Source organism: Hyperolius riggenbachi, chromosome 2, assembly GCF_040937935.1.
Source record: "Hyperolius riggenbachi isolate aHypRig1 chromosome 2, aHypRig1.pri, whole genome shotgun sequence".
In the NCBI taxonomy this organism is placed as follows: Eukaryota; Metazoa; Chordata; class Amphibia; order Anura; family Hyperoliidae; genus Hyperolius; species Hyperolius riggenbachi.
The window spans coordinates 367275810-367302121 of record NC_090647.1 but is presented as its reverse complement, the minus strand read 5'-3'; the positions used below and the strand labels follow the sequence as shown (position 1 = coordinate 367302121).

The 26312-nt window shown below is 43.3% G+C and overlaps 1 long non-coding RNA gene across 2 annotated transcripts in view; it reads right to left on the bottom strand.

The window, feature by feature from the left end:
* Nucleotides 1-26312, bottom strand: part of LOC137544484 (uncharacterized) — a 190026-nt gene that overhangs the window by 49300 nt on the left and 114414 nt on the right. The window contains exon 4 of one of the 2 annotated variants that reach the window (XR_011025874.1): nt 7040-7267. The exons of the other annotated variant lie outside the window; for it this stretch is intronic. This is a non-coding gene — a long non-coding RNA (uncharacterized lncRNA). Of the gene's footprint in view, nt 1-7039; nt 7268-26312 lie in introns of those variants that run through there. 2 annotated transcript variants of the gene reach the window in all.

Sequence of the window (26312 nt, the reverse complement as noted above, 5' to 3'; positions counted from 1 at the left end):
CAGGGGGAATCTGCTGGCGAGGAACGGTGAGTGAAAAGCTCCCGCTCCTGCTATTTGCGATCAGCGTGTGTTAATGGGGACAGAGAGCCCCATATACTCTGCGCTGCAGACGAGGATGGGTGAGTGAAGGCTCCCGCTCCGCTGTGTACACCATCTAGCATGTGGCAATGAAGGGGATGAAGTTTGGAGACACGTGGATCCGTGACATCAATTGCGGTGCATTCGGCCGGCACAAGGTACATATTGCCCTCAAAAGCTGAATGGCATTTGATAGAGGGGGCACTCGGGGAGGACGACACTGGCACTAAGTCACGACACTGGCACTAAGTTGTGACTCGGGCGGAGGTTGGGCAGCATGTCACTTATATCTGCAGTGTTTAGAATATATAGAAAAAATCAGGTGCACAGGGGTGCTATCTGCAGTGTTTCTACTTCCTGATGCGTGGAAGCAAATATATTGTTAACAGCCTGTGCTTGGAATGAGCTTACCTGCCACCTCTGCCGTGGCCCAGGGAACAGCCAACTTACAACTTGTGATTAGACACTAATGAGGGGGGAAAATAACAGGCTAAACTCTCTAAATACATACAATGTGCATTTCTCTGTTTTCCTTCTGTCCTGTGCAAGAAGTCAGGTCCACTTTAACTAGCAATAGGGGATCCTTCATCCATCTTGTTTGCTTTTAGTTGATGCTATGCTGGCAATGAACACCCCTATATGCACATTGCATAGTGCTAATCCTTAAACTGTTTCCCTGCTCTGATTACACCTTATTATAGCTGCTGCATTTCCTATCCCCGGCTTATACTCGGGACACTAATTTTTTCCTGTTTTTTAAGGTGAAAGTTGGGGGGTCGGCTTATACTCGGGTCGGCTTATACTCGAGTATATACGGTAAATTTAAAAAAAAAACAACAGGGTGGGGTGAAATCCTCTGCTTGCATGGCTTAAAGGCAGGGATCACACTTATTAGAATTGCATGCATTTTGGCTAGAGCAGAAAACGCATGTAAATTTGTATAATGTAAGGTTAGGTTCATAGTGGGCATTGCGTTCTTTCTAATATCAGAAATACGACAGGATGAAAAGGTTGTCTCCACTTTTACATTTGTCATACATTTGTTGCATGTAGTGAAGTATACAGTCAATAAAAAATATGCTTCATTGTAATGGTTAGCATGCCTGTTTTGGCATGACATGCTGACATTCAAATCCCTGCACAATCTGGGCCCTGGATACATGAAGGACTTGCTGAAGCTGCACCACACCTCTCACAACCTCAGATCAGCAAGTTCTATAAACTTGGTCACTCCCAGAGTGCACCTCAAAAAATCTGGAGACAGAGCCTTCTGTCATGCTGCCCCTACTCTTTGGAACTCCCTACCACACCCAGTAAAGACAGCACATCACTGGAGCTATTCAAATCCAGACTGAAAAGCCACCTGTTTAGCCTGGCATTTCCAGATTTATAAAATTCTTCCTCTGTACCACGATGGTCGGAGCCATGCTTATGCGCTTTGAGTCCCACGGGAGAAAAGCGCTTTACAAATGTTATTTGTTGTTGTTGTTGTTGTTGTTGTTGTTGTTTTGTGGTGATGCACTGCATGGTGTTACATTGCAGTGTGACATTCTGCTTTCTCATTTGCAGTGGATCCATTATGCACAGAGTGAAGCGGACAGTTATTACATGTTATTGAGAGCTATATGTTATGGACAGTATATATATATATATATATTTATATATATATATATATATATATATATATATATATATTCAGGCCTATAAATATTGGGACATCTACACAATTCTAACATTTTTGGCTCTATATGCAACCACAATGGATTAGAAATGAAATGTCCGGGATGTGCTTTAACTGCATACTGTCGGCTTTAATTTGAGGGTATTTACATCCAAATGAGGTGAACGGTGTAGGAATTACAACAGTAATCAGAAATCTCTTTAGTGAATATTATATATATTGCTAAACTCTCATTTTATCTATATAACATTCACCATGTATTCATAACTGTCATTAATTCATTGAAGAAAATAAAACACCAAAACCCACACAACAATCTACAGTTTAAGTATTATTATAATAAATATTATTATTAATCAAAACAAAACAATTTCAGGAAAAAAAAAGAAAAAAACCTGCACAGATATCATTATAAAAAAGAATTGACCTTTAGGGGAGTTTTTGTAAAGATTGCTGTAGAAATCCAGAAGCTTTAAACCTCACTTCCAGCTTCAAATGCAGAGTTAAACTGAGACTGCTGATACATTTATTATTCTTTGTTTTAAAAGATTCTTTATTTAGGGTATTTTAATATATTAAAGAACATAATACAGAAATAGAGAACACAGGAGAAATAACATACCATGTATGGCATCGAAGTAAACATAGGTATCGGTCAGCCGTCAGTGCCGACCTGAGAAAGTTTACAGCATAGTATGTACACATAACATGCATATGATACAACCAAATGAAATGAACCAGGAATAAGTAACAGTAAAAGCTATGCCAACAATTCACTCAACCACATTGCTGCACCCATGTGTGCCAGAATGACAACCCCATCTTAGACCCCCGATATGGGGGAATGAAAACCAGGGTGGGTCCAGGGCCCATTGGGAACATACACCCGGACCCAACCAGCAAAGCAAGGTGAGTATCACTTCGGGGTTCCTGCTACATGGTGTAGAATTTTAACCTGGCGGGTAGTAGGAGAGACCCTGTCTCTCCAACCCAACGCTTCCAGGACATAGAAACATCTAACACTATTAACCTAAGAGAAGGTATCTGGAGAAAGAAAACAAGAGAGAAAAGAAAAAAGTATGGAAGAGAATAAAGAGTGAGGATAAGAGCAGGAGTGTAAGCTCATGATCCCCGAAAAGACTAGATGAGAAGCATAAAAGATAAACCTTTCATAGAGAGCGGGAAGCAGGGAGGAGGGGGAGGGGAGGGGGAACAGGGCAGACGGAGCCTCTCGTCTGTGTACATCCCAATGTCCATGTGTATCAACTTCCGAGATTCAGGTTTAGGGATTTTGCATAGGCCCTTGAGTGTGAATATATTCCATAAACTCATCTGTTTCCTCGTATTCATGCCATGGGGCCCATGTGCGGCTAAACTGCTCTTCTTTATCATGCATAGATTGTGTGAGACTCTCCATTCTTTTGATATGTTGGATCTCTAGGAGCCATTCTTTGACCGAGGGTGCGGATGTAGATTTCCAATGGCGTGCGATTAACAGCCTAGCCGCATTAATTAAGTGTTTAGATAATGATTTTTTTATACCTACTTAGGCTTTTGGGAGTATTGTGAATCAGATAGTAGGCTGGGTCTGAGGTAGATTCAACTCCAGTTACCTTGGATATAATTGTCTTCACCGAGTCCCAGTACACAGCAAGATTCTGGCAGCTCCAGAAGATATGGAGGAACATTCCCTGTTGCAGTCCACATCTCCAGCAACATTTATTATTCTTTTTAATAAAAATGTTTGTTTGTTTTCCACCTGTGTGCCCATTTCATATATATTATGTGGACTTCTAACATGGCTAGCAATGGAGACAAACAGCATTACTTCAACCCCTACATAGTGACCCAATGGAAGCTACTTGTATTTGCACCAGGTATTACACTTTTCCTTAACCTCCTTGCTGGTTATCCCGAGCTGAGCTCGGGATAACCTGCGCAGGAGGATTGCTCTGGCCCTGCTGGGCCGATTTTCACAATTTTTTTTCTACACGCAGCTAGCACTTTGCTAGCTGCGTGTAGTACACGATCGCCGCCGCTACCCGCCGATTCGCCGCTACCCGCCGCCCCCCAGACTGGTGTTGTACTCTGCAATTGGGACAGATGATAAGTTACACGAAAAGCAAAACATAAAAAATACTCCTAGTGTGTAAAATAGTAAATACTGTAACAAATATTCTTTTCGACAAATTTTCACCAAAATAAGTGCAATTTTCGCTTCGACAAGCGAAAATTCGCCCAAATATTTTAGCGTTTATTTTCGCCTAATGTCCGCGATTTTCACGGTAAATTGCAAAGCCTCCTTACAAGCTAGAATCACCAAATTAGCAGAGTATGTTAAGGAGAACAGTGGGTATAAGAGGAAAAATAATTTTTCAAAAAGACCTTATAGTTTTGGAGAAAATCAAGTTTAAAGTATTCATTTGTTATTATTATTTTTTTTGTCAAACGCCTCAATATACATAGTGATTTGAATTAAAAAAAAATATTATATGAAGTGTACGTGTCAGTATGATTATAGTGCCAGGGGAGCAGCGACCATCAGCCCCATAAGTCAGGTCCAGGAGAAGCAGGCAATGTACATATCCCATAAAATGACAGTGGTGGGGGGAGCAGCAGCTCGATCAAAGTGTCCATCACCCCCATAAGTCAGGACAAGCAGGCAGTGTACATATCCCTTAAAATGACAGTGGCGGGGGGAGGGGGTGTCAGCGGCTTGGTCTGTGTGACCATCACCCCCATAAGTCAGGAGAAACTGGCAGTGTACACATTTAAAAAAAAACATCGGAACATCGGCTAGGACACAGCAACCATGCTTGAGGCCCTATTCAAACTAGAGCATTTTGCCGGCAATTTCGGCAAAATGCTCAAACGCTAGCGCTTTTGAAAGCGCTAGTGTAATTAAACCCTATACTTGGGCGATTTGCGCTAATGCCGCTTATCGCCCAAAATCGCGAAACGCAAATGCTTCACCTGCACCATTTTCAGGCGATTTCCTGGCGATCGCATTTCAGTGCTATAGAAGCGCTAAACGCGATCGCGGAAAAATTGCCGCAGTGTTCAGTGATTTTTCCATTGAAAAATTACTCACGCAGCCGGCGATTTGCGTTTTCAAGTGTGAATGGGGCCTGAAAGACAGCTGTAGAGGGGGAAATGGAGGCTGTCAAATGTATTTCTTTTAAAACAAAACCAATTGCTTGACAGCCCTGCTGGTCTATTTGGCTGCAGTAGTATTTGAATCAAACCAGAAACAAGCATGCAGCTAATCTTGTCAGAAATCTGACACAAATATCAGAAACACCTGATCTGCTGCATGCTTGTTCAGGGTCTATGGCTAAAAGTATTAATGGTAGAGGATCAGCAAGATAGCCAGGGAACTGGTATTGCTTAAAAGGAAATAAACAGGGCAGCCTCCATATACCTCTCAATACTGTTGTCCTTTAAAGGACAACTGCAGCGAGATGAATATGAAGGCTGTCATATTTATTTCCTTTGAAACAATACCAGATGCCTGGTTATCTTGCTAATTCTCTGCCTCTAAGGGCCCATTCACACTTGCAAGCGCAAAACGCTTTGTGTGAGTGATTTTTCAGCGGGAAAATCACTGAACACTGTGGCGATTTTTCCGCGATCGAATTTAGCGCTTCTATAGCACTGAAACGCAATCGCCGGGAAATCGCCTACAAATGGTGCAGGCAACGCGTTTGCATTTCGCAATTTTGAGCGATTTTCCGGCAATTAGCAAGAACGGGCCCATAGGGTTTTATTACAGTAGCGCTTTTAAAAAGCACTAGCGTTTCAGCGTTTTCCCGAAATCGTGGCTAAACGCTCTAGTGGGAATGGGCCCTAATACTTTTAGCCATAGACCCGGAACAAGCATGCAGCAGATCAGGTGTTTCTGACATTATTTTCAGATCTGACAAGATTAGCTGCATGCATGTTTCTGGTGTGATTCAGACACTACTGCAGCCACAATGATCTGCAGGGCAGCCGATCAACTGGTATTGCTTAAAGTGACCCCGAGGTGAGAGGAGTATGGAGGCTGCCATATTTATTTCCTGTTGAATAATACCAGTTGCCTGGCAGCCCTGCTGATCTCTTTGGCTGCAGTAGTGTCTGAATCACACCAGAAACAAGCATGTGGCTAATCTTGTCAGATCTGACAATATTGTCAGAAACCCCTGACCTGCTGCATGCTTGTTCAGGGGCTATGCCTAAAAGTATTAGAGGCAGAGGACCAGCAGAGCAGCCAGGCAACTGGTATTGCTTAAAAGGAAATAAATATGGCAGCCTCCATATTATTCTCACCTCTGGTTCCCTTTAAATGGAAAAAAATATGGCAGCCTTCATATACCTCTCACTACAGTTCTCCTTTAAAAAGACTTTTGTTTTAGAATACAACTACAATCCAGCCTGCTGTAGCTTGTATTTGTGGAGATTTTCAAACCACAAACACACAGTAAACTGCAAATAGATGAGCAGTAGCTTGCCGTGGCGTAGCTAAGAAGCTGTGGGCCCCAGTGCAAGTTTTGCATTGGGGCCCCCCAAGCTCTCTATCCATAACAATTGATATGCCACATCAAAACCAATCAAGGACAACTACAGTGTCAGAGGTGCAAGAAAGGGATGGGAAACAGTGTATTAATGATCACTGCTATTCTAATCATCTATAGAAGTGAATATTATCTGCATAGGACCAATAAAGAGCTAATACTGTGGTTGAGAGTGGGCCCCTCGGGGCCCCTCTAGCCCAAAGGGCCTTGATGCGGTGGCTACTTCTGCACCCCCTATTGCTACGCCCCTTTTAGCACCTGCCCTTTTCTTTTTAAAGTAAACCTAAAGTGAGAATTATATGAAGGCTGCCATATTTGTTACCTTTTAAACAATACCAGTTGCCTGGAAGCACTGCTGTATTTGGCTGCAGTGGTGTCTGAATCGCACCAAAAACAAGCATGCACCTAATCTTGTCCGATTTGACAGAAGTGTCAGAAACATCTGATCTGCATAAGCTTGTTAAGGGTCTCTGGCTAAAAGTATTAGAGACAGAGGATCAGCAGGATAGTCAGGTAACTGGTATTGCTAATGCTTAAAAGAAAATAAATATTGTAACCTCCATATACCTCTTCCTTCAGGTATAGCATTTGTTTATGCCATGACTGTTTCTTATGGTACTTTTCTCTCACTATAATTGGGTAAGTGTTTCATTCATTCAGTGATTGCATTTTCTAAACAGCATTATCTGATTATAGTGCAGTATTTCAAAAGTGTTCAAATAAATCATTCTCCGTTATGCTTTTTATTTTCTTCTTTCAAACTTGAGACGTAAAAGGTCATTATTCTTGGCCACAGTACTTCTTCGCCAGTTTAATGTAATAAGTTTTCATAAACTAATTGAACATTGAGTAATTATACCACCCCAGGAGATATCCTTGGATGTTCTTAGGTATGACGGGTTCCGATGTCTCAAAGCTCAATAGACACCTTGTGATATTGCTTTGTAAGTACGTTCTACATGAAAAAGAGCATTTTAAATCAGAAGATCACATACATCAACATCTTTCAAAAAGTACTACATCTCTGGTTAAAAGGAGCAGGCATATTCTTGGCAAGTGAAGTTTAACACAAAATTTAACCTTTTGCATGATTCTAAATTAACTGAAGCATTTAAATGCTGCAGCTTCTAAAACTATTGCTGTTCTGGTAAAATGGTTTTCATTTGTAAATGAAAAAGGATTTTGTTCCTCTCACATTAAGAATATATTACTTATTATGTTAACATGCTTATAAGAGAATCAAAAGAATGTTACCCAAATAAGGATCTTTTTATATAAAAGTACTGTATGTAAGGAAAATGAATAGTTTTACAAATACCATACAATATGCATTACACCTTGCACATCAAATGTGGACATAAATGAATGGTTCTTATTAGTGTTGATCGAACAGTGTTTGCCACTGTTCGTTATTCCCCGAATATCGGGGTGTTCGGGTTCGGCTTGAACTCAGCCGAGCACCTCATGGTGCTCGGCTGTACTGTTCGGGGGCCCGCTCAGGGCCGTTTTGGGGGGGTTGGAGGGGATGCAGCATGAGGGGAAAGCCATGGCCACAGTCGGCGGGGAGGGGGACGGTCCCCCCCTCCTGCGGGGAGGGGGACGGTCCCCCCTCCCTCACCTCGGGGCTCTCCCCTCTGCGCTCCCCTCCAGCTTAAGTTAGTGCACTGTGTGGGGCGGGCAGCAGCGGGCAGATACATGTATGGGCAGCGGGCAGCGGCGGGCAGATACATACCTTCTGTGTGTTCCCCCGCGTACTCCTCGCTCTAGCGTCTGACGTCACTTGCAGGAAGTGATGTCAGACGCTACTGGAGCGCTACTGGAGGGGAGCGCAGGGGGGAGAGCCCCGAGGTGAGGGAGGGGGGGGGACCGTTCCCCCTCCCCGCCGACTGTGGCCATGGCTTTCCCCTCATGCTGCGTCCCCTCCAGCCCCCATGGGTCCCCATAGACTTTAATTAGGTTCAGTGTTCGGCCGAATATGCCGAACATCTGGACCATGTTCGACCGAGCCGACCCGAACCCAAATATCTGGGTGTTCGATCAACACTAGTTCTCATGTCAATAATTTGATTTTTATAAATCAGTCTCCGTCTGTGATATCCCTCAATTGTAAGCTCCATGTTTCAGTGTGGCTGCTTGCACACTGGGGTGTTTCATCGGATATCATGTAAAAATAGTATGCAGTGCAATGGAGGGGACAATTTGCATAGTATAGGAGTATGAGAGCTAAGGCTCCCTGAAAAATTTTTTGAATTGTGATGTGTATGTTTCCTTTATAAAAGGTTCAGAACCCCACTAAGCTGAATAAGTTCTCTGAGCCCTTTTCTTTACCATGCTGCTCCAATAGAATTTATGCAGTGAAGGTGCAGACTCTGCTGACTGCTCCATCCTCCATAGATGCTGGGCTTCTGCATGGCAGAAAGCAGCATCATTACCATAAAAGGGTGTAGTTTACTCTCACAGCTAGGTGGCACCCTATACACTTGCCCAGAAGACCTAAGCAATCAACAGGGAGAAAAGAATCTAACCAGTGCACAGGTTAGGAATGTTTCCCTGAGATTATTTAGCCTTGGCAGGCCCAGAGGATGTTCACACATACTGTAAGCAGTTAAATATCACTCAGTATGACTGTAAACTGAAGGATGAGGTGACAGCAACTGATTATTTTTGTCTAGCTTCATACATGAGTAAATCTTTTGGTTGTTAGCCGCTGGCTAGAAAGTCAAAAGCCTTATATTTCTGAAAAAGTAAATATTTCCCAATATTCATATGCCTAACCTTCCTAAAATAATGCCTGTGATGTCTCAGCAGATATTCATGTACCTGTCTCTTTGTATGACTGGCAACAACCCATTTTGTCAGATAGTTATATGATCTCCCATTTTTTAAGCTTCCTAGTTCATAAACTTGCTTGGATTTCTAGGTCAGCATCGTAGTCCTTCTGACTGTGTACCTGAGGAAGTCACGCTTCACTTGCCATAGCATACAAGTTATTGTCTTGATACAGCTATGAATTATTCATCCGTGTCTTATCTTGTGGAATATTGTGTGTTACAAATAAACATGCACTTGCTGCTCCAGTAACCTCATGTAAAATGTTCCCACAAGATAACCCCATGAAATTCAAAGCAAATACAATACAATAAGGCACAAAATCAACACCACTAACAATAAGTTCCATGTAATGAGGCAACAGTCTTTTCGTGTTTGCTTGAAGATTAACTTGGGGAAAAGAGAATCATAGTGGGTGTCTACTAAATTTTGATCCGGGCATTTGGCAGTCTTACAAAGAGCTGCTTCAGTTTTTGTTTTTCTCAAACAGGCTTTTTTGCATTTCATTCGTATCCCTATTCTCTAAACCGTAAAACACCCTTCAGTATTAGAAATTCATTAAACAAAAAGCCTGGAGAATCTGTTAAATCAGCCTCTACACTGCAGTGATCTCATTGTTTACTGCTCTATGCTGTAATGTTGAAACCAATCATTTTATTTAATTTCTAAGTGATGTCTACTGTTACAGTTTAAGGGCCCTTATTCTTTCCACTTAGAGCCATAAGTGCTATTTTTAAAAAAAATTATAAAGTCATCATATTTTGTAATACTTTATTAAATATAATTATAAAATAATACTGATAGAGAATTTAGGATAATGATCAAACCATTGTAACCATTAAAAAGAACCTACAGTATGTTTGCACCTATTCAGTAGGAGACCTTGGGCAAGATTCCCTAACACTACTACTGCCTATAGAGCGCATGCTAATGGCTGCATCTCTGGCAAAGCGAGGCGGCCAGGAGGAAAGCACAATATAAATGGTATTTGTCTTGTCGTGCTTAGTGTCTCACCTACCAGTATATTTAACATGGATTTAGAAATGTCTGCATGTGAGTGACAAAGTCCTGCTAGATTGCTTGGAAAGTTGGACAGTTTATCTTCAAATAATGGGTAAAATCACACCAGGGTAAATATGAGAGGTGAATAAGGATTGGTTCACATATAAATCTGTACATTTCCAGTCTTTTCCTCTCAGTTTTGCATCACTTTTCTGTCAGTTTTAACTGACTGGACCAGAAATTTACACCTTTTACGTGTGAACACACCCATAGAGAATTGATACAAAACTGTTACAAAATTGACAGGACTACACCGGACCAGAAATGTACAGATTTATGTGCGAATACAGCCATCAAAATATATACAGAACTGATGCCAACTGTCAAAAACTGACAGGACAGGACTGGACAACTTTTTATGTGTGAACCAAGTGTAAAGCTATGTACAACACAAGCTGGTTTGAACTCGGCCATGGCAAATGATGAAGAGCACCTTAGCCAAAAAACCTGAAAGAAACCAGTGTGTGTACAGAGGTCATCCAATGTCTGCTATAGATCAAACTTGGATCTTTAGTGATCCCAGATGCCCAATGAGCAACAAATGCATTATCCCTTGTGTGCCACTCATTGCCCCTACACCCCACTCCATAGCAACAGATGCATTGCTACCCTAAAGACTAGTGACACATCTGTGTAGCATTGGCACTACCCTGTCGCATAAGGGATCAAGCATTAATCCCTATTTTTTTGATAAACCACGATGCAGTTATTTATGTACTATAACAGCTGTGATGCCACCCACGTCTGCATTAGAGAGGATCAGAAGTGTGTAAGGGGATAAAAATGACTAAAAAGCCCTCTTACTAAAAGTGATATGCAAAACAGAAATTTGCCTTCTTAAAACAAAAGATATTTGCGACTACTCAGGTTGGAGTGAGCATATTAGGTCTCCCATAATTCATCGTGGCTGAATATGCAAATCTACCCTTTGTTGTCCCTAAATGCCAAACGCCACCTCCAGAACCGCTGGAATGCAATGATGTGTCAGTTTTTTAATTGTACAGACCCACTATAATCCAACACGCCAACAGACTGTTTCAGGCTGGTTGGTCCTCATCAGTGCATGGTGTGGATTAACGTGGCTCTATGAGGTGGGACTTGAAACACTCAGGGCCATATGCAATTCACTTTTACACCTGAGTGTTCTCCTAGGAGTATATATACATGGTTATGTTATGCTGTGTACACCGCTATAAAGCATGAAATAAAGTGAAGCATTGGAAAAGTATACGCTGAGTGTTGAGTTCCTATGGAATGTATGTATACTGGAATTTGACATAAAGACTTGATGACCCTCTTGACCACTAGAACTCCCAACATTACAGTTTTCATACTGAGGCCCAGAGATCACCTTTGTTGCAGTGTTCTCCTAGGAAATAATTTTTCATCTTTGATTTAAAATAACTTTCTGCCACTTTTTTGCTGCTAAACTGCTTTTAGATCTTTGTTTCAGTTGTTTATGTGATGTACTGAAATATAATTATAAGCACTTCATACGTTTCGAAGGCTTTTATTGACAATTACATGAGATTTATGCAAAGAGTCAGTATTTGCTGTGTTGGCCCTTCTTTTTCAGGACCTCTGCAAGTCGACTGGGCATGCTCTCAATCAACTTCTGGGCCAAATCCTGACAGATAGCAACCCATTCTTCATAATCATTACTTTGAGTTTCTCAGAATTAGTTGGTTTTGGTTTGTCCACTCGCCTCTTAAGGAATGACCATAAGTTCTCAATGGGATTAAGATCTGGGGAGTTTCCAGGCCATGGACCCAAAATGTAAACGTTTTAGTCCCCGAGCTTTTGTCTTATGACACGGTGCTCCATCGTGCTGGAGAATGCATTGTTCTTCACCAAACTGTTGTTGGATTGTTGGAAGAAGTTGCTGTTGGGGGGTGTTTTAGTACCATTCTTTGTTCATGGCTGTGTTTTTTGGCAAAATTGTGAGTAAGCCCACTCCATTGGATGAGAAGCAACACCACACATGAATGGGTCTCAGGAGGCTTTACTGTTGGTATGACACAGGACTGATGATAGCGCTCACCTTTTCTTCTCCTGACAAGCCTTTTTCAATATGCCCCAAACAATCGGAAAGGAGCTTCATCAGATAATATGACTCTGCCCCAGTCCTCAGCAGTCCATTCACCATATTTTCTGCAGAAGATCAATCTGTCCCTAATGTTTTTTTGGGAGAGGAGTGGCTTCTTTGCTGCCCTTCTTGACACCAGGCCATCTTCCAAAAGTCTTTGCCTCACTGTGCGTGCAGATGCGCTCACACCTGCCACCATTCATGTGTGGGGTTGCTTCTCATCCAAGGGAGTAGGCTCACTTACAATTTTGCCCAAAAAAACAGCGATGAATAAAGAATGGTACTAAAACACCCTCCAACAGCAGCTTCTTCCAACAATCCAACAACAGTTTTTCAGCACAATGGAACACCGTGTCATAAGGAAAAAGTGATAACTAAGTTGCTCAGGAACCAAAACTTTGACATTTTGGGTCCATGGCCTGGAAACTCCCCAGATCTTAATCCCATTGAGAACTTGTGGTCATTCCTCAAGAGGCGGGAGGACAAACCAAAACCAACTAATTCTGAGAAACTCAAAGAAGTGACTATTAAAGAATGGGTTGCTATCAGTCAGGATTTGGCCCAGAAGTTGATTGAGAGCATGCCCAGTTGAATTGCAGAGGTCCTGAAAAAGAAGGGCCAGCACTGCAAATACTGACTCTTTGTATAAATCTCATGTAATGGTGTAATGATCTGTGGGCGATTTCCAGTCAGCGCACACCATGTGCGCTTAAACAGAAGGAGATCGCCACAATCAAAGGAGCAAAGTACCCAGTATAGATTTGTAGAGGGGAATTCCAACCAGCAGATGGAGCTGTGGAGTAAAGAGGAATAAATCCTCTGTACAGCCACAGATGCCAGATTGAAATTGCACGATTGAGCAACACTGAGCAATATAAAGTAACAACTCAGAAGTAAGCAAAAACAGGGACAGACAGTATGAATGTCTACCAATCTAGTCGCCACCCTGAGACGTTAGACATATCACATCATAGCAGTTCAGAGTGAGAAAGCTAATCCCAAGACAAGCGATTGCTATCAGCAACACAAGACTGAGCAAAGACAGAGCGTGAACTGAGTAAGGAAGACACATCAAATAACCACAATCTGAACGCCAAGGAAAATAGCAAAATAACTCGTTAAACACGGTCCCCGCACGATATGTGCAACAGAGACAAGCGTGTTAACTGTACGGCCACTGCACGTTAAGCGCAACAGTGGCAAAACATACCAAACCTAACTAACAAATGAACACAGAAAATGACGACAGACAATTAACACGAACGCTTGCTAATCGGTTGCCTCACCCCAGACAAAAGCAAGCATTCATGCTAGACAAGACAGACTGAAGGAGTAACCAGTAGCAACCGCAGCTTAGGTTACACTCCAAGAGTCAGACAAGGGAGATCCACCGCCTCTACCGCTTGGGCGAATGCGATCTAGGAGCGAGACCAAACGATTCACTGTCAGCCACCGCAGGTGACAGTACAATCGCAAGGACAGGACAAGACAGAACAGGAATAAACAGTACAAATAATACAGAACCTGACTATACAAAAAGGAGTGCAGGGTGCACTCCCCAAGAATAAACTACACTAGAATATTCGCAACAAGATCAAAAGAGGCTGAGGCTCCAACGTAAGTTTCCCTAATAAGGAACTATGTCGTGCAAGGAATTCTGGGAGGAAATGACATTTATATTAGAAACCTTCAAAGGAAGCAGACAAGCAATTTGCATGACAAGTGGATGCAAATCAGTCAGTCTTGCAAACTGACAGAAAGGACTCTTTTCCCTGGACTGAACTGTAACGATTGGTGTCAGCACGCAGAGAGAATCTGATTATACGCGATCTGCAGTATCACCAAGAATGCAGATATATACCTGATTATTGATGATCTGCAGAATCACTGATAATACAGATATATTGCTAACCTCTGGACACCTCAGCAAAAGAAACACAATAAAGACAGTAATATATCACAGAGGTGTGGAAATATCCACCACACGGCAATTCCTCAGAGGTGTGGTTACCTCTGAATGGGAACCCCGTGAGTGAGATCCTCTAACCAGGCAGAGTGAGGAATCTCGACCCCTAGCAGTAATCGTCTGCTTGGGGCAGGCGCCTCGGAGAGGCAAGCCTCAGAGACAACTCTCCAGTGGGAGATGTTCCACTGAAGGGAGAAAGGTCAGACAGGCTAGGGTTCAGCAGCAGAGATGGCGGCAGCGGTACAGGAGCGAAAAGCAGAAGAGTAATCGGTAATCAGGCAGAGGTCAGCAACAAGAATCAGATAGGCAGAGGTACAATAGCGTAGAGAGAGAGAGTAGTCAAGGATAGCCGGAGTCAAACACAGATAATATCAAATACAATCCTAACTAAGGTGTGAAATCCTTAGTATCAAACCAGGGCACTGAACTAAGGTCTGAGCGCTAACACAGAAGTGTATTCACGACAGCAGACAAAGAGCAACTGAAGGAAGGCTCCTTTTATGCTGGGAGCGCATCTGCAGTGCCACCCAGCCGCCCAGCCAATCCCCAGGGCTCCTGCGATCAGCTGACTGGAGAGTCAGCTGACCCTCCTGCTCATGCTGGTGTATGTGCATGGTGCACATGGACACATAACGTTAGCTCCCTTGTACGATTGGTAAGATGCACTGTCTGTCCCAGGAGAGGACGTCAGGATGTGTGCTCCTAATCCATTGATAGGTTTGATGCAATGAATGTGTTTGCATGTCTGCACTATGCATGTTATAGGGCCAGAGTTAGGACACCTATGTTTACCTGGGTACTTCTGCGCAGTATAGGTGACTAAGCATAAGAATGCATTCTTCTGTGAACTAAAACCCCGGCTTTTAACTTAGCTGTAGGGATAACAGTTGTGCCTGGATGAGTGAATCTGTGAATGCATTTGTTTGAACATTTGCATGTGAGAGTGCGAAGGGTTAATAGATTTTTGTTTTCTAGCCACACCCCCTTCAGCACCCCCCTTTCCTTAATAATTTATTTAATGTCCTAACTAGAGGCGATGTGCCTGGATATATGAATTTTTTTCTCCTGCGTAAGAGGTAAATATCCTGCCTCTTTGCCTCTGCCTCTGTGCACCAGAGAGGCCAGGGTCCGTGCGCGAACGCACACTAAATACCGCCAGCTGCACCCCCGGACCCGCCGCCATGTCGCCATCCGCGGCAGCGGTGTCCCCACCAACCCGTGCCAGCAGTTCCGCGTGTGAAGCGGAACTCGCTGGCAGGGAAGCGGAATCCGCCGCCATGTTGCCCCGCGCGGCGGCGGCGGCGTCTCCGTGGGTCCTTACAGTACCCCCCCCCCTTGAGGAGTGGACTCCGGACACCTCCTACATGGCTTCTCAGGATGCAACTGATGAAATCTCCTCCTCAATCTGTCAGCATGCATGCGATCCTCTGGAACCCATGACCTGTCTTCCACACCATACCCCCTCCAATGGACCAGATACTGGAGTGAATTCTGCACTAGACGAGAATCCAAAATCTTTTCAACTTCAAACTCTGTCTGTCCCTCTACCACGACTGGGGGGGGGGGGGAGAGGAATCCACATACACTGCCGGTTTCAGTAAGGAGACGTGGAACGATCTCCCACATCTCATGCTGGCTGGAAGATCAATAACATAAGAAACCTCATTGATCTTTTTGACCACCAGATAAGGCCCTATGAACCTAGGACCCAACTTGGTGGACAGTTGTCTGAATGCCAAATGTTTTGTTGACACCCACACCTTGTCTCCTGGAGCAAAGTGCCACTCAGCAGACCGTCTTTTATCGGCCTGTTTCTTTTGTCTATGAAAGGCTATGCCTAAATTTCTTTTCACCTGTCCCCAGCGATCTCTCAAAGCTCTCTGCCAATCCTTTAGGGCAGGGAAGGGAGAAGAACACACAGGCAATGGGTAAAACTTAGGGGATTTTCCTGACACAACCTGAAAAGGGGACAACCCTGTTGACGAACTTTTCAGGTTGTTGTGCGCAAACTCAGCAAAGGGTAAAAATTTAATCCATTCAGTTTGCGCGTCCGCCACATAGCATCTCAGGAACTGCTCCAGGGCCTGATTAACCCTTTCGGTCTGCCCGTTGGTCTGTGGGTGATACCCTGAAGAAAAGGACAGGTTCATACCCAATGTATGGCAAAAAGCCCTCCAAAACTTTGCCACGAATTGGACTCCCCTATCAGAAACTACGTCATCCGGGATTCCGTGTAACCGGAAGACGTGTTGTATAAAAAGATCGGCCAATTCTTGGGCTGAGGGAAACCCTTTAAGTGGAATAAAATGGGCCATCTTGCTGAACCTGTCTACAATTACCCAGATGACTGTCATGCCTTTGGACCTGGGGAGCTCGCCAACAAAGTCCATGGACAAATGGGTCCACGGTTCACTTGGTACTGGTAAGGATTGTAAGGTGCCCACCGGAGCCAGGCGAGAAGGTTTGTTCCTGGCACAGACAATACACTCTCTAACAAATTCTCTACAATCTGAAGCCAATGATGGCCACCACACACACCTAGTGAGCAGATCTAGAGTGCGAGTGACCCCAGGGTGACCTGCATTCTTATGGGCATGGAACAGCTGCATGATTTGTAGTCGGAAAGGAAGTGGCACGAAGAGAACCCCTTCCGGCTTCCCTTCCGGGGTATCTAACTGATAATCAGCTAGTGTGGCTGCCCAATCCTCCCAGGTCTCAACTGCAGCTAGCAGCACCTTGGGAGGAAGAATACCCTCGGGAGATGTTGACTGGGCTGTCTCAGGCTCGAAACATCTGGAGAGGGCATCTGCCTTGACGTTTCTAGAACCTGGAGTGTACGTGATGCTAAATCTGAAGCGTGTAAAGAACAAAGACCAGCGGGCCTGTCTGGGAGTAAGCCTTTTGGCGCCCTCAATGTACTCCAGGTTCTTATGGTCAGTATATACAACAATGGTATGTTCTGCACCCTCAAGCCAATGACGCCATTCCTGAAAGGCTAGCTTGATGGCAAGGAGTTCCTTGTACATCGTAGTTTCTTTCAGCAGGGGAGAATCTACGTGAAAAGTAGGCACAGGGATGTGTCTTGCCCTGCACACCTGAACGTTGAGACAGGACCGCCCCCACCCCAATCTCCGAGGCATCTACCTCCACCATGAAGGGAAGGGCGACATCTACATGTCTCAATATCGGTGCAGAGCAAAATAATTTTTTAAGGGTGTTGAAGGCTGACTGGGCCTCTGATGACCAATGGTAAGGGTCAGCCCCTTTCTTGGTTAGACTAGTCAGAGGGGCTACTACCGAAGAGAATCCCTTGATAAATCTCCGGTAGTAGTTAGCAAAACCAGGGAATCTCTGAAGTGCCTTCAAGCCTACCGGTTGTGGCCACTCCAAGACAGCCGAAACCTTTTCTGGGTCCATAGAGAGACCTGACGTTGAAATAATGTATCCCAGAAAAGGAATTTGAGTGACCTCAAAGAGGCACTTCTCTAGTTTTGCATACAATAAATTTTGTCTCAACTTCTTCAATACATATTTGACATGCTTGCGATGCTCTACGAGGTTTGGAGAGAAAATCAGTATGTCATCAAGGTATCAGGGCCGGATTTCTAGAAAGGCCAGAAAGGCCACGGCCTAGGGCGATAAAATTAGATAAGATAAGAAGGGCGGCATGACTTGGAGAGAGAAGAGGTTATATGTCAAAGTAAATCATCTCTTCTGGTCCCGCAGCGCAGCCATCCAGCACCCTGCTCTGCACTAATAGCTGAATTCCAGAGTTCCCCAATCCCTGCATCTCTCTCTCACTTCCTGATGTGTTAAAACAATCAGAATCAATCATAACGGTCATCTGATAATCCATTCCTTTCTATGATGGACTTACAGATCGATGTGAGAAATACCAGAGATTTACATTACAAAGCAGATAGAACTAAGTTCCGCTGAGTTTTAATGCAGGCATTCCCAAACATCTGTGAGCTCTGCATTTTCTTCTCCTCTTTTTACAGCTTTGACACTGACCTCAGCCGTTGTTAATTTATCTAATCCTAATTTATGACTGTTGTTATGACTTTTTTTTTCCTAGCTAGCAGTGGTCTCTTCTGTTCCTTAGTTAACTCTTTCCTGACTCATTTTCTGTCATCCAGCTCCTAAAATCTATGAGACTGCAGGATAAAAAATGCTGTTTTCTTCCCTTTCATTGCTAAATTGTCATTTTAAATGACACCTGAGCAGTGGTGCTCATCCATTATTTGGGTATCCGAACTACCCAGATAATCTGAACTTTTTCCACTATCCGAACTTTGAATAGCAATTCGGATATTTTTTTAAATCTGAATAGCACTGTGCGAGCAAACTCGGATTTCCCATCTGGGAGAGAGAGAGGGATTTTAAGTCCCCACATCATTAAAAAAAACATGATGTTACATGCCTCATTTACCCTAAAAAACGTTTTAAAGACAATTTAAATAAGCCTTCTTCAGACTTTGGCCCGTATACTGTCAATATGTTAGAGCACACCACCATATGTACATTCAGCATTCAAAAGAGATGCATAGATTTTTCAGCAAATATAAATAAATGTCATTCAGATGCTTTAAAGTGGAGCTGAACTCCTGCACAGGACAGAAGGAAAACAGAAAAATGGGCCCTGTATGTATTTCGAGAGCCCGTCTAATTCCCCCTCCTCTGTGTCACAAGTTGTAATTTAATCTCTACACTGTGTCACCTGACTGCCAAAACAGCTAAGCTCATTTGAAAGCACAGGATGTTAAAAATATGTCTGCTTCCATAAAAGCAGGAAGTAGACACACTGCAGATTTATTGCAGGATTTGTATCAGCTGTAACAAAGAAATGTTTTTATTTAAAGGTTATGTTGTTGCGTATCTTTTAGAGCAGAGAGGAAGTTCTGAGTTCAGGTCCACTCTAATTACAACAGAACATCCAAAGTTGGTCCTGACAGGATGTTTGCTACTTACCTGTTCTCTGTTTTGGATGGGCTTCTCTCCATTGCATTGCCCTGCCACCTGTTTGTGGCTGTGACTGCAGCCAGTTGCACAGAGGACAAAGAAGCAGCGCATGCTTTGGCCACTCGCACTGCCCTGCCACCTGTTTGTGGCTCCGACTGCAGCCAGTCGCACAGAGGACAAAGAAGCCGCGCATGCTCTGGCCACTTGCACTCCCTGTCACCTGTTTGTGGCTCTGACTGCAGCCAGTCGCACAGAGGACAAAGAAGCAGTGCATGCTCTGGCCACTCGCACTCCCTGTAATTTCTCGCTCCTGCCCAGATGTGCACAGCAACCGAGGCCGGTACAGTGTTATGTATTCTTGACAAGTACCGGTCATACATCAGCGTCATTTCTCAAGTATGCATGCCCAGAACGCTATCGGCTGCTGTGCACACCCGGGCAGGAGTGCAAATTACAGGAATTATTTGTTGAATGGGGGGCAGAGCAGCACAACTGAGATGAGCCCATTGAAACCAATGATCGCTAGTCAGAGTGTTGGACAATTTTTGTTTTTGGGGGGGGGGGGGGCGCTTGGTGACTGCAGGCCTAGGGCACTGGAAAGTACAAATCCGGCCCTGCAAGGTATACCAAGACAAACTTCCCCAACACCTCCCTGAAGACATCGTTAATCAACTCCTGGAAGACGGCCGGGGCGTTACACAACCCGAAGGGCATAACTAGATACTTGTAATGCCCGTCGGGTGTATTGAAGGCCGTCTTCCACTCATCACCAGCCCTAATGCGCACCAGGTTGTATGCCCCACGTAGGTCCAATTTAGAGAAAATACTGGCATTGGTAATCTGGGCAAAGAGATCGTCTATCAGAGGCAACGGATAGCGATTCTTTATGGTGATCTTGTTTAGACCTCGGTAGTCAATAGAAGGTCTAGGACCACCATCTTTCTTTTGAACGAAAAAAAACCCCGCCCCGGCCGGTGACCGAGAAGGGCGGATGAACCCCTTTGCCAGGTTCTCAGTAATGTACTCCCGCATTGCCAGTTTCTCCGGTCCGGAAAGATTATAGAGTTGACCCCCTAGGGGGCATACAACCAGATCTTAGGTTGATAGGGCAGTCAAAACTCCGATGTGGTGGGAGTTTATTAGCGGACCTAGGACAGAACACATCCGCAAATTCAGCGTATTGTGCTGGTACCCCCTTAACCTCTACCTTGGCAGCACAAATGGCAATCTTCCCCAAACACTGAGTATGGCAATAAGGTGACCAGCTGAGTAGCTGACCTGAGGCCCAATCTATCTGTGGGGAATGGAGCTGCAACCAGGGCATACTGAGAATTACGGTGGAGGTTCCCATGTGCAAAACAAGAAACTGTAAACTCTCCTTATGTAGAACCCCTATCGTGCATGACAACCTTGGGGTCTGAGAGAGAGGTTGTCTACACTGTAGGGGAGAATCATCCACTGCTGTGACGACTATTTGTCGGTCTAAGGGCTGTAAGGGAACACCCAGTCCTTTCACAAACTCGTAATCTATAAAATTGGCCGCGGACCCAGAGTCCACGAAAGCTTCAGTACAAACAGTAAAATTCCCCCAGGAAATGGAACACTGGAGGAGTAACCGATTATTCTGACTTAGAGGTAAGCTCTGTGCGTCTAGGGTATTACCTCTAACTACACCTAGACAGCAGCATTTCCCGATTTCCTGGGGCAATTTTGAGCAATATGACCCTGCTCTGCGCAATATAAACAAAGATTTTCTGCCCTTCTGCGTTCTTTCTCGGCCCGAGTCAACCGAGAATGTCTGATTTGCATCAGCTCGTCAGTAGGAGGGGTAGGTGATGAGGACGCATAAGAGAGAGCTCTTACTGCATTCCTGCCTCTCGATTGGCGCTGATAGCGCAATCTGCGGTCCGCACGTATCGCCAAGGAAATGGCGTCATCGACAGACTTGGGTTCTGGGTGTCCTAACATTAATTCAGAGACTGCGTCTGACAGGCCAGAGAGGAAGCGTTCTAATAAGGCGTAGGACCCCCACCTAGATGACACAGCCAACCTTTTGAATTCGGCCACATAAACTTCAACCGAATCTCGACCCTGCTTGAGAGTTTTGAGCTTCCTCTCAGCATTGATTGAAGCATCCAGGTCATCATAAATTATAGCCATTGCTTTAAAGAACTCCTCAACTGACGTCAGTGCTGTATCCTCGGGCGAAAGACCATATGCTCAGGTTTGTGAGTCCCCGGACAATAAGGTCTTAATAAAGGTCACCCTTTGCTGCTCAGAACCTGACAAAGTTGGTCGTAGCTCAAAATAAGACAAAACCCGGTTACGAAAGTTCTGGAAGTCGGATCTTTGCCCTGAAAACTTTTCGGGTACTGACATACGGAGATCTGTGACCGGTGGGGATTGCACAGTGGCCACAGTCGTCTGCAAGACCCGTACAGACCCAGCCAATTGGTTGATCTGAGTCTGTTGTGAATTAACCACCTCAATGAGGTTGTTAAGCGAGGTGGTTAGAATCTCGATCTGACTGCGTAATGCATCCATACTAGTGGTCTGCTGTTCCGTAACGATTGGTGTCAGCACTCAGAGAGAATCTGATTATTGGCAATCTGCAGTATCCCCAAGAATGCAGATATATACCTGATTATTGATGATCTGCAGAATCACCGATAATACAGATATATTGCTAACCTCTGGACACCTCAGCAAAAGAAACACAATAAAGACAGTAATATATCACAGAGGTGTGGAAATATCCACCACATGGCAATTCCTCAGAGGTGTGGTTACCTCTGAATGGGAACCCCGTGAGTGAGATCCTCTAACCAGGCAGAGTGAGGAATCTCGACCCCTAGCAGTAATCGTCTGCTTGGGGCAGGCGTCTCGGAGAGGCAAGCCTCAGAGATAACCCTCCAGTGGGAGATGTTCCACTGAAGGGAGAAAGGTCAGACAGGCAAGGGTTCAGCAACAGAGATGGCGGCAGCGGTACAGGAGCGAAAGGCAGAAGAGTAATCGGTAATCAGGCAGAGGTCGGCAACAAGAATCAGATAGGCAGAGGTACAATAGCGTAGAGAGAGAGAGTAGTCAAGGATAGCCGGAGTCAAACACAGATAATATCAAATACAATCCTAACTAAGGTGTGAAATCCTTAGTATCAACACCATGGCACTGAACTAAGGTCTGAGCGCTAACACAAAAGTGTATTCACGACAGCAGACAAAGAGCAACTGAAGGAAGGCTCCTTTTATGCTGGGAGCGCATCTGCAGCGCCACCCAGCCGCTCAGCCAATCCCCAGGGCTCCTGCGATCAGCTGACTGGAGAGTCAGCTGACCCTCCTGCGTAAGAGGTAAATATCCTGCCTCTTTGCGCACGCGCGCGTGACCCTCTGCCTCTGTGCACAAGAGAGGCCAGGGTCCGCGCGCGAACGCACACTAAATACTGCCGGCTGCACCCCCAGACCCGCCGCCACGTCGCCAGCCGCGGTGGCGGTGTCCCCACCAACTCGTGCCAGCAGTTCCGCGTGTGAAGCGGAACTCGATGGCAGGGAAGCGAAGGCCGCCGCCATGTTGCCCCGCGCGGCGGCGGCGTCTCCGTGGGTCCTTACATGAACTATGCAAGCTGCATAGGAAACAAAGCAGTCCAGGGAATCAAGTCCAGCAGAGCGCGGATTCTGACAAATGGTCAATAAAAGTCTTTGAAACGTATTAAGTGCTTATAATTACCGGTATATTTCAGTACATCACATAAACAACTGAAACAAAGATATAAAAGCAGTTTAGCAGAAAACTTTGTGAAAACTAATATTTTTGACGGCCTCAAAACTTTTGGCCAGGACTGTACTAAAAAGTAGGTGAAAAAAGTAATATAAAATAATTTAGAGTATTTTCTTGCTTTCTGGTGGCTTAAAAGGCATTTTATTAACAAGTTTAAAAATATCACCTAGGAGAAAACTCAGGAAAAACAGTTAATTGTATATGGGTCCCAGAGTCCCAGATTGTTTAGCAAGTTCATGGTTAACCAAAACACCTTGGACTGTGTAAGTGCTACAAACGATCTGATAAAATAGAGAGTGTCTGACCATCCTCTATGCAAACTATGGAGGCAAACAGCAAATATTAACATGGCAGCACCCATTTTACCTGGGTGTCTCTGGGAACGAAATTAACTGTTTTGCTCTACTGTGCCTTTGAGCGATTTCTGTTCTGCTCAAGTGGTCTTACTCCATCCACCTTTCCATTTGCTGATACACTATTTCTTGATTATATTTCTCTCTCATACACCAGAATTGCCTACCATAGAATGGTTTTGAACCATAATTGTGTCACTGCTACTTTAATGATTGGTTGCCATCTTGGCTATATGATCTGCATCAGACTATTGCTAAATACATATTACTTTAGTGGGAAATCAGCTAATGGAGGAAGTAGGGTAGTACATATACTGTAGGTCTGTAGTGTCTGAAACTTAAACTTAAATTGTGATATCTGATCTATTAGATAAATCAGAATAACTTACTGTTATACGTTGTTTTATTATAGTGAAAGATAATCCCATGCATTCTGTAACTTCAAAAAACAACATTTTCAGATTTCCAGTTTGTCGTTTCGGTAGCTTAATAATACAAATACAGGGGATTTTTCTTTTCAGATCATGTGGTAGTAAACTGTTGTTCAATAAACTTAGAAGATGTCTATAAAAACCTAATCATTTTAACTTCAAAATCTATATATTTGTTCAATTTGGCCGGAGAGGAGATGTGATCTTATAAAACACAAATAACAAAATATAAAATTGAATGCTCTTCTCTCATATTTGTGTTGTTTTAGACTTTGTGTGTAGCATAGTGTTTTTGTTTTAACTTCTGGTAATGAAAGGATGTTGTTTAGGAGAAAAATCTACATATGGATATTGTGTTCCATACAGTCCATGAAATGTTACATGCACATGTTTCCCCGTGAAGAGAGGATGTAGACACTAGTTTTGTATGTTAAAATCTCTCAGTGCGATGAAAATAAGTTTCACTGGAAATTACACTGGAGTTGGACCTACATGTTCAGTAACATAAAGTGAATTTTCATTTGGAGAACAGATAAAGAACTGTGGCTTAAGATAGTCTTTGCATTATGCTTAACTGCCCTCAGTATTAAGATCTCCTGTATGTTAATCATATTACCCTAGTTAGACAATTCTTCAATACTTCATCATTTTACTTTCATCACAATGAATCCTCTTGGTGACATCTTGCTTTCATGCATGGCAGCCTCTCATTAATTAACAACATTTTCAATCCGTAGAATGAAAATTTAGTCATATATTTTTTTTCAGGTCTACAGCAATTTTACTATTTTATATATTATTACTTCTAATTAAATATTGTCAGTAAAGGAAAACCTGAAGGATTTTTATAATGAAATGTTAAAACTCAATTGGTTCATTTTAATTTAATAACATGATTTTCATTACCTTTTGCCAAAATGGCACTCGAGACCCCCCTATAATTTAATTAATAAGAGTTATAGAAGCATGTTACGAGACAAATGCCACTCTTACTTCTAAGACCTCTGCCAAAATGGTTTTGAGACACATTTTCTTTCTGTTACAATAATGCACTTTGTTAAAGATTACTTATGTAAAGGAAAATAACTTTTACATCACCCCAGTCAACCAGTGCACAAGTTGGGCAATGGAGAAAATGTTGAATAGGAGCTCTAGTCTTAATTTTGAGCTGGTGACAGAAGACAGTTAATGCTTGCCCCAGAGCCATACTCCTGCTATGTCTGACCTCCGTCTCACTAAGCCCTGCTGAAAGGGTTAACATCAGCTCAATCATACATCAGAAATATTTTATGAACTGGTGCTATCACAGTTAATGGGAGTTTTGACATGCCCTGGATTATGTTAGCTAAACTAAGTATGGTCACTAGATTCCTGCTACCGAAATATGAATTTGTAATCTTCTCAGGTGACAGTCTAATGGGAGTGCAGTTGTCATCTGATATCAGTTTCATCCTCTTCAGTGACTTTAAGTAGACAATAAGGGCACCGCCACTGACTCTCATGTTAAATATCATTTGACAGGCACCCAATGGAAAATGTTGGTGCCCAGTGAATAATAATATTTACAAACATACTTACCATAATTATCGTGTCTATCTACGTAAACTGGGAAATAAAAATACTCCTCAAATAACGAAATATTGATTTCAAAAGTATTATGATACATTATATGGGTGTCTTAGGGTTAGGCACCACCAGGGGGGTCTTAGATTTAGGCACAACCAGGGGAATCTTACACCAGGGGGGTCATAGGGTTAGGCACCACAAGAGGTGTCTTAGGGTTAGGGATAGGTAGAGGGAGGGTTCTGTGTGAGAGTAGGGTTAGGTGTAGTTGTAAAAAAATATTGATAATATTAACTATTTTTTTTACTATACTTATTACGATTGTACATATATTTTCTTTTTCATTGTTGTAAACCATATTTTCAGATTTTATTACATGAAGAAATGATAAAATAAGGTTATAGAAAATATTATACAATTATTACGATTGTACAAATAGTTTCATTTTCATTGTTATAAACAATATTTTCAGATTTTATTACAAGAAAAAACAATAAAATATGGTTATAGACAATATTATTACACTTTGGCTATACCCAGCACCCTTATTGTCAGATGCCCTTTTTTGATGTACGCAGACAATACTTGGCTGACTTTGCTACAATTTGCAACACTAGTGCTTCATAGATCAACATTTGTTCCAGCCTCCCATGCCCTCCTCCATAGACTTATTTATTTATCATATTTAGCTGACTTCCACTGAAGTTCCTAATGCAGGACTTTACTGCATACTACATTGCTGATCTTAGAATGCTAAAAATACCACCGAGGCTTATAAAGATGGCTGCAGTAACTTTACAAGGATGAAGAGCAACCCTTAAGGACGATGATAAAATGACAGATACTTTTGAAATAAAGAAAGGGGTTAGACAGGGGGATACATCATTAGCACTGCTTTATTTCCTGGTTTAGAAAGGCACACTTAGAAAAGCTGTCATGAATGATAACACAATATACCGAATGAGATAGGAGAC